Source organism: Periplaneta americana, chromosome 7 (genome assembly GCF_040183065.1).
Source record: "Periplaneta americana isolate PAMFEO1 chromosome 7, P.americana_PAMFEO1_priV1, whole genome shotgun sequence".
NCBI lineage: Eukaryota > Metazoa > Arthropoda > Insecta > Blattodea > Blattidae > Periplaneta > Periplaneta americana.
The window spans coordinates 93,080,212-93,090,045 of NC_091123.1; the positions used below are offsets into that span (position 1 = coordinate 93,080,212).

The window sequence follows — 9,834 nt, forward strand, 5'->3', positions numbered from 1 at the left end:
AAGGACGAAGACTGATTATCGTAACTGATCACAAACCATTGATTCACGCTTTTAATCAAAGTGCAGACAAAGCTTCGCCTAGGCAGCTCCGTCACTTGGATTTCATTAGTCAATTTACGACGCAAATCGTCCACGTTAAGGGTGCAGACAACACTGTAGCAGACTGTTTGTCACGTATAGGTGCCATAGACATGCCGACGCTAATATCCGCAGATGAACTCATGGCCGCACAGGCTGCTGATGAAGAACTTCAACATCTTCTTCAATCTAATTCGACCAGCTTAAAATTAACAAAAATTTCGCTGACTGAATCAAAGGAAGAAATTTATTGTGATGTTTCGACGCAGGTCATTCGACCTTACATCCCATCTTGTCTTCGCAAGAAAGTTTACGATAACATTCACAACCTGTCTCACCCTAGCGGTAAAGCAACTAAGAAACTTATACAGCGCAAGTTTGTTTGGCCTAGAATGAATAAAGAAATTATGCTGTGGGCTCGTATGTGTCTTCAGTGCCAGAGAAGTAAAATAAGTCGTCACCACAAAAATGTGCCCCTACACATTCCTATGCCAAGCGTGCGGTTTGCTCACTTACATATAGATATCATTGGTCCGCTTCCAGTTGTCAAAGGTTTTCAGTATTGCCTGACAATGATTGATAGATTCACAAGATGGCCTGAAGCGATCCCGATATCTGAAGTTTCTGCAGAGACTATTGTAGACGCATTCTTCAGGACTTGGATCGCAAGATTCGGCGCACCTGCCACTATTACAACAGACAGAGGCTCGGAATTTGAATCTGCTATTTTTCGAGCGTTTTGTAATCTCATTGGTTCTACAAAAATACGCACGACAGCCTTTCATCCCGCCTCAAACGGCATGATAGAGCGTTGGCATAGGTCACTGAAAGCCGCTATCATGTGTCACACGGGATCTAAATGTTGGATCGATATCTTACCGGCTGTCCTACTTGGATTGCGCTCCAGCATCAAAGAAGATTGTGACGCTTCGCCCGCAGAAATGGTTTACGGAGCGACACTAAGACTTCCAGGAGAGTTTTTCGTCGACGATCAAACCGAACTGTCGCAGCGAGCCTTCGCTGAAAAACACAGACAGTTAATGCGCACTGTCAGATCGACTCCCGCTGCTCACCACTGCAACAGAAGAGCTTTTCAGCATAAGACATTATATACGTGTACGCATGTCTTTGTTCGTATGGCGACTAAAGGATCCCTTGTACCACCGTATGAAGGACCGTATAGAATTCTTCGTAGGATATCTGACTACGTGTTCGAAGTCGATATTCACGGGAGCCCTAAAACCATTTCCACAGAAAGACTTAAGCCAGCTTTCTACGAAGTCTTCTCTGAAGATGATGGGAACAAGACCTCCGATCATCAACGACCAAGTTCTTCACATCCCCCACCATTCAGAACTTATCCTGGTGCAAGAAAAGTTTCGTGACTCAGCGTCACTGGGAGGGGAGTACATGTAGGGCTCTGAGTTCTGCAGTCACAACTGGCCTACGTCTATGTTCATGATACAACGGAGTGGGCTATGGAAATTCAGCTCTCCTTGGCAACGGTTTTGTTGTAAATTGTTTTGTATCTTTTCTGACGGGAAATAAAACTGTTCTTGAGTTTCATTTACTCAGTATATTGTATTCTAGCTACATGATCGACTGCACTAACGCCATCTATTATCTATAATTGAATGTCATTTCTAAAAAATAAACTCATAAACCGTGAAGTGACTGGACTAATGCCTTAGTCCAAGTTGAATAAAGTTATTCTCTTTTATTGAATGTGCTAGACTTATAATTAAATTACAAAATTATATAAATTTTAATCTTTATGGCACATAGTGTGCGCTTCATTTAAGAATATTCTCTGTGTTCAAGACAGACACAGGAATGTAAAATGTAATGATACCAAACCAAATGCACAAAAATCTACCTATAGCCTAGGTCTAAACCTCGACCTAAATTGTTATACAGGTATAACTATGCCTATATCTTATTCCGGAAGCATTTTAGAGAATATTTATGCACGGGGTAGGCCTACAGCCAAAAAAAATATTTTAAAGTTTCTTAAAAAAATTAATATGGCAGACTCCCTCAATCATCTTTCCGGAGAAAGGCATTAACCTGTTATGAAGGAAACGAAACTTCCCTCAAGCGAGAAATCAGAAGGCAATGATATCTTCATACCAACTGGTGTAACATACGTGAAGGACCATTGAACCACAGTCTAGTATATACAGTCACGAAGCTCAATACGTAGTAAATATGCATCCATAGATAGTTGCTAATCACTAGGATCGCTAATATCGCCTCATTACAGACAATGCGAATTAGTACCGGCACAGTCTATTGTTCCTAGCACCCTCACAACTTAAGCTTCATGACTGTATATACTGGACTGTGATTTAACGTTAAGAATGTAAATCTGCTTTATGCTCGTACACAACGAGAAAGACACGCAGCTTTTAAGTTGCATAGATCTTTACGGTCATCATCATCATCATCATCATCATCATCATCATCATCATCATCATCATCATCACGAAGGATTGAGCTGTTGTATATCCAAATTGGAATAGTTTTACTGATTTTTTCATCTCAATCGCCGTCGTCCACATTCCTAAACTGATGGTCTGCTATCTTCCATATGTTCGTTCCATTTAGTTCTGCAACACTATTTACTCCCAGTTCTGTATGTATGCTATCATTTCTTTTCGTTTATAAAAGAGTGTTACATAATCTTATGTCTGATTTGTGAACTATGTTACTAATCAGTGATGTATGCAGTGGGGGGGGGGGAAAGGAAATGACCACCCTATCCCATTATTTTCTGGCTAAGTTGTCTCATAATTGAATTATGAGGTTCCAATCGATCTTCGGACTGTTGTCTAAACATATATCTATAAGAATATATCCTACCACCACTCTCAGGAACCACGTACCCTAAAACTTCTCTTTTTACATTTTACGGGCTTGGTTTCAAATTCTCCCCTAAAATACAGTGTGAATATTTGTCCATTAATAATGGCATATCCTGCGTTATTTTATTTGGGGTCTTCAAGTGAAGGAAGTTTCATATTATGTATTAAAATGGTTAAGAGTAATTTCAGGCAAGGTACGAAATATTCCAGGTACATAACATACTGTACGTAATCATATTTACAATATTTATTTTAATTAGGCCTAACGATGATTTTGCTGAAGTTATTGAACACCGAAATGGGATCACGGTGACGTTGATGACGATGATGATGAAGATTGCAATTCTGCCGAACATGATGAGGAATATGGTGATGGCGATGGAATGGTGATTCTAAAGTAATGGTAATGAGGATAGAGTAAACGCAACGGTAAAATTCTCAATTCTCTGAGGAAATCTTTCCCACGGAAAATTTTTGAGCATGAAGCTAATATCAGCAATAAACTGAGGGCCAAGGTCTGGCATAAAATAATTTAATCACATCTATCTACAAAGACCAACCGAGTCAACTGCTTTTTTCTTTGTTGGACACTCAATTCGGGTTAGCAACAAATTTTCTATCTTTCCTTGTTAACGGCTTATTATGAGGTAAATGTAATAAATGTAATTTAAAAGATTTTTTCGGAATGTGTTAAAAGTTATGTAATCAAGGTGTAGGCCTATAAAAGATTTTGTAAATAAAGAATGTAACAATATTGTGTCAGTAAAGAAATTGCATAATTTCTATAACTTTTGTTATAGACCTATACTATAATTGAATTTAATACTGATTCAACAAGTTTGGGAATAATACCTTTTTCATATCTGCATCAGTTTTACATAAGGTTTCAATTCCAGCTTTAAATATGCATTTTTACGTAGAATGCAAGTTTCTTCCTTTTGTCAACGATAAGATGAAGTTCTATTCAGTTCTATTCCTATCTTCGGTCGTTTCTGTTATATAGTTTGTGTGTAGCATTGAGTTTTGAGATAATTGAAATAGAAATATATTAAATAAGCTATTACGCAATACCTAAGGTCAGTATCTGGAAATGGAAAGCTACAGGACTCTGTATTTTATTCACGGAGGTAAATTGTAGACATTATTCGTTTTTTTCGTATGTGCATCTAGGATATTTATTACACTTAAACACGATTAATTTTGTGTTAATAAGAATACAATTTTTATTCAAAGTAATAGGCCCTATTATAATTGAACGCGTTAGTGGATAAAGGGGTTACCTAACATTTTTGAGAAAATTAAGTTCTCTTAGTGAATGGAGGTGTTATTTAATGTTCTTTCACATAACACCTTATTCTAGTTTGTCTTGTCATAGAATTTAGAAATACAAAGAGCATAAAGGAGGTGTGTTACAAATGCAAGTCTGTTTCTTAGTTTATGAAAATGTTATTTACCTATGTCTATGGTAATATTTATAACATAACCCCTTTATCCACTAATGCCTTGAATTATGTGTGTGTCTAATGCCTATCCACTTCACTTGAGTGATTCGGGTTCCACATATTGCGGAGAGATGGCAAGACTATGGCCCATTTTCAATTTGTACACCACTTCCGCGGGCCACGCTATATGTGATGTGTATATGTATGTGTGTTTTACTAGGATGAGTGTATGTGTAAGTGTCCTTGTAAGTAATGGGTGAGGATGATGATGAAGATGAGGAAGGGAGAAAGGGAAACCCGGTGCCGGCATGTAGCTACTCCTGTCGAATAGCACCAACCTCCCGCCAGGCTTATCGTTCCCATCCGACGGACGAATCACTATCAACAGTGACATATGCCTTCTCTTTACATGCACTGCGGAGAGATTTGGTGCACAATTCAGTGATTAGAAGTTGTGCACCGCCATCTTTTCTAGTCCCGAAGTAGAAATTTTACATGAAAATTTCTGACCCCGCCGGGAATCTAACCCAGGCCGGCTAGTCTGGAGGCAGACGCGCTGCCACAGAGCTAATTCGGCAGACATGCCTTGAATTATAAGAATAGGGAAAAAATCTTCGTTTAATTGATGTATAACAGAAATAGGTTCGGTGTGTGAATTAAATGTTGATAAGGGTTCGGGTGAATTGCCACAAAACCTGAACAGGTAAAGACAGTTATAAGACCGAGATAATTGCCATAAAATTACCTGCGTTCAATTTTAGAGTTGGTATCTGCAAGATATGTTAATAGCCACAAAACTATCTGCAGTATATGTTGTGGTTGGTACCTGTGTCGATTAAGTTGCTTATGTTTCATATCAGTGTCTGTTCTACCCTGCTTAGTGATGGCAGTGCATTTGACTTACAGTGAAAAAAGTAAACAACTTTTATTGATCAACAATTTTAAATTTTATGTTCCTTATGTATCTAAAAATAACAAACATACATGGCGGTGTGTCCAAAGAAGCTGCAGAGAGAAGGTTTACACAACAGGGCTAACTGAAGAAATATGTGGCATGGGTAAGTATGAATTCGCTCATTATTATACGAGCATAGCCGAGGTAAAATTAAATCGGGAAGAATTAATAAGCAATACTTGCAAAAGAAAAGCAATATAGAAAACTTATTTGAAAAACCTTAAAAAATCATTCGTGTTGAATTGGCAAATCATGACAATGGACATGAGTTGACAACAGCGGATCTTGAACTCATTAGGCGAAATATACATTTTGCCATATCAGCTGTTCATCTAGCATTGCCTAAAACAAGACGAGAGGTCCAAGAAGTGCTGGAATCAATGACCATAAAGACAAATAGAGGCGAAGATTTTATTCTTGAAAACTTCGTAGAAAGTGAGTTAGTGATTTTTTCGTGTACCACAAATGTATCAGCTTTGGCTTTGTGGCAATTCACATGTCTCATACTGACCCAACCGCAATTTTGTGGCAATTCACCGTTCCCGGTTGATAATATTTATCTCGGATATTTCCCCAAAAATAATATCTTATAAGTTCATTCGCCATCTCTGTCGAACACACAATAGGCCTATTTAATTGTATGTTAAAATTACAACTTTTTGTACTGAAAAGTTACCCACAACTGTGGTGTAATAAATAATGTAAATTGTCCTGGGTTCAACAAATACATTATACTTAATAAAATCGTTACTCTGTGTAGATTCCAATGATGGTAGAGGGTACTTTTGATTTACCGTATTAGCGAATTTGGAATTTTTAAATTATAAGCTTAAAGAAGTCTTGTGCATCATAGTCATATTAATGTTTGCATCATAAACTGTAATAATGTCCTGAATATCTTTCATAATTGTACAATTAAATAAATTATACAGGGTCATTCACGAAGCTCTTGCAATACTCTAGGAACTGATTTCTGATAAAATTGTGATGAAAAAATTTCTTGTCATAGTTTTATAATTTGACTAATTTACAGCCTTCTGAAAGTTAAATATAACGTGGAAGTATCAAGATATAAGAATTTTAAGAGAAAAGATACTGGCTGTAGGCTATTGTAATTTTTTAAAAGTTGATTCACATTATTACTCATTAGAAAAATTTATATTAAAGCTGATTTTCAAAGACCCCCCATCATCTATAGCAATACACATAGTCGCCTAAGAGAAAACTGCGTGCGTCAAGTAGTACGTATAGTAATACCACAGTCTAGTATATACAGTCACGAAGCTCAATATGTAGTAAATATGCATCCATAGATAGTTGCTAACCACTAGGATCGCTACTATCGCCTCATTACAGACAATGCGAAATAGTACCTGCACAGTCTATTATTCCTAGCACCTCATAAAATCAAGCTTCGTGACTGTATATACTACACTGTGGTAATACATCAAACGAAATTGTCAACAGTGTATCCATTTCGCAGTTCTTTGTGAATTTTTATTGAATACACTGTCTTTTTGTTTGTTAAGAAGTGTGAGTTATTTGCAGGACAATACTTATTCTAAACGCTCGAGCGTAGTTAAGAAGTATCTGTGTTACGGAAGCAAGATGCGTGATTATTTACAAATTCATTCAAAATCAGACACATGTATATATGAACTTTTTTCGTCACGATGATATCAGGAAACAGTTTCTAGAATATTGTACGGGTTGCGTGAATAACTCTGCAGACTATATCTAATTCATATATTTCAGGAACAAAAGACATGACAGCTGAAAGATAGTTGCATATTTCCCTTGCAAAAGCGAATGCTACTGAAATTGCAAAACAAATATAGGGAATATTGACCAAACTCTAACGGCATGTTATAGTATAATCATGTCCATAACAAAATACATATTGTAAAATATTCACAACTTATAAAACGATAATTGCTAATATAACTTCTTTAATATGAAATGAGTATCGGAAATTGAATGTTTACTTCTATGTACAACACCTAATTTCGGCGTAGGCTATCTCACTCTGAAGTGTGTGAAGCGAAAGTAACTTTCGTGTAGGAATAAAATAAAATTTAACTTAGTTGAGCATTCACGTAAATGCTTGAAAATATTGAATTTATAGTATAATAATTCATTATATTCACTGTTTCTTATTGTCCTTATGGTGTTCTATGCACCGGAAGAGGTTCGGCCATTTTGTGAAGCAGACATTGTCAGGGATGTACAAAATTTTTCTTTGTTAGTGAAGTTTCTAACGAAGTTATTTTATGTAAGTTTCGAGAAACCAAACAATGTTTAAGAAATAAAGAACTTCTAGAAAAGAGAAACTATGATCATGAGAACTTTGACCAAATAAATGAATAGATACTATCAGTAAAATAGCCTATCTTTCATAAGAATCAATAAATATTTGGTTAGAAATTCTCAATGGAATTATTTATTGTATGGTTATATCAAATTAATGAATAGTTGATATATTTATTTGTTTATTTAATTTATTATAATTATTTCATAAGTGATAAATTATCATATTTAAGATATTAATATGTTACTTATCGAATTTTCTTTGCAAAAATTTAAAGTTAGTAAGCGCAGTAAAATAACGTGTTGATTTTCAAACAATACCACAACAACAATGCAAGATAACAGTATACTTGCAATATTCAAATTTTATTCTTCATTTTCTTATATTTGCAGTATTAAGCAAATAAACGCAGGGAAACTGAATACGTTAATTTTTATAACACAAGTCAACAAATTGGAGTAATATTTAAACAGAGAAATAAGTTGCAACATTTCGAATCTATAAGTAGGTAGTAGAAGAGGTCACATTAAACAACTTAATATTACAAATTAGATATTTCTTCAAAGAACATTGTATAAATTTGGAAATTAAAGAATTGTCCGACAAAACAGTAGCAGTACGAAAATAATGTTGCTAATTTTAAATATTTATGCAATATAACGCAGGGATTTTAGAACTTGTAAGAGGTAACGGAGATATCGCTTACAACGTGACTCTATACAAGCTAAAACCAGTACAGAAAGCTATTCACTGTTAACGTTTAGCAATTTGCTTTGCTATCAACAATAACGTCATTAAGGCTTCTGTAATAAAATCAATAGGTCTACAATGGGGAAAATAATTTTTTGACGAAACCAATATATCTTTAATCAATAATAGATTCGTTTTATTGAAGACAGACATTTGCTTTATGTGAAGTAGAGTATTGTAAGAATGATGTCAAACAACTTTTAACATATGTTACAGTATTCTAAGATATCATCGAATTTATATGTACATCTCAAATATGTCACTGTACTTACAATGTGTAATATAAACACGGTTCAAACAACTTAATAAAAATATTAAATTTTAGCTTCACTCGTCTTCAAATGTGAAATAATGTTTCTTATTATTATTTGAGAACAGAATAGATATTTGATATTTCTCAAAATCAAATTGAGTCTATGAGCCACAGCAGAAAGTTTCTTAGAAATTTTCTTGTATTCTTCATTAATACTTTACACAATTGACATTACTTGTATATCTTTGTTCCTTATTACTTAAGCGTAATTTTAATATATTAATATGTTCAATTTACGAACCAAAGATTGAGTAAAACTAATGCAGTTTCTAAAGATTAATTAACTTTAAGTAATTTCTGTCTTCATATGTCTACCAAAACATCTGACATTGACTGGTCAATGTCAAATACCAGCGCCTATAAAGGTTAACTCAGTACGAGTATAAATGAATTCTAGTTATATATGGACGTGCTTTTCAACAGTGATGAATTTACGCGTTGCTTTGTTGGTGCAAGTACTATATATCTGTCTTTATATTATTTTGCTTATATTGAAAATTAAGAGTGATCTAATAATGGTAAGTTATGAAGTTGTGAACTAAGTGAAACATTTGAATGAAACAAGACAGCCAAGCTGTTGCTAAGTCTGTATGACTGTACGTACAGTACACTCGATCTGCGTACTCACCTTTCTCGCAGAGCACGTTCGGCAAACTTTGATGTTCTCTTCACAGCAACGATCAATGGCACTGACAACAGAATCTAATTAAAGTGGAATAAAGATCTTTCTTTTTACTTGTTCTTTCTCTCTGAAATATTTAAAGCAATTGAGGGTCAAAGACCTCTGAGATGACGCAGGAGGCACTCGTAGTCCGCAGTGTGTTGCAGCGAAGTCGCGTTTCAGGCGCATGGACCACTTCTATTTATAAGCCACTACTGGATGCATCCCCCCATATCCCCACCAGCTGGAACTTCACCCCCTCACTGCCCCTTTCATCCTACACCCACACGTTCTGAATGAAATCGTCAGCGCGGGGCCTGAGACGAGAGAGGGAGTCGAGAGCCGCGCAAACTGCGGTAAAAGTTGTATAATCAAGTACCTCATTTCCTATTGGTCGATGGCTCTGTAACCTACTTCGTGATTGGACGGCGTAGAGACAGTTAAGCTTTTAAACCGGTTCTAT

At 35.7% G+C, this 9,834-nt stretch overlaps 1 protein-coding gene across 3 annotated transcripts in view; it reads right to left on the reverse strand.

Annotated features, from left to right (window-relative positions):
- Positions 1 to 9,532, reverse strand: part of LOC138703297 (uncharacterized) — a 92,023-nt gene extending 82,491 nt beyond the window's left edge. For all 3 annotated transcript variants that reach the window (XR_011333079.1, XR_011333078.1, XM_069831074.1), the window contains exon 1: positions 9,339 to 9,532. The gene's annotated coding sequence lies outside the window, so the exon portion shown is untranslated. The remainder of the gene's footprint in view (positions 1 to 9,338) is intronic.
- Positions 9,533 to 9,834: the final 302 nt, after the last annotated feature.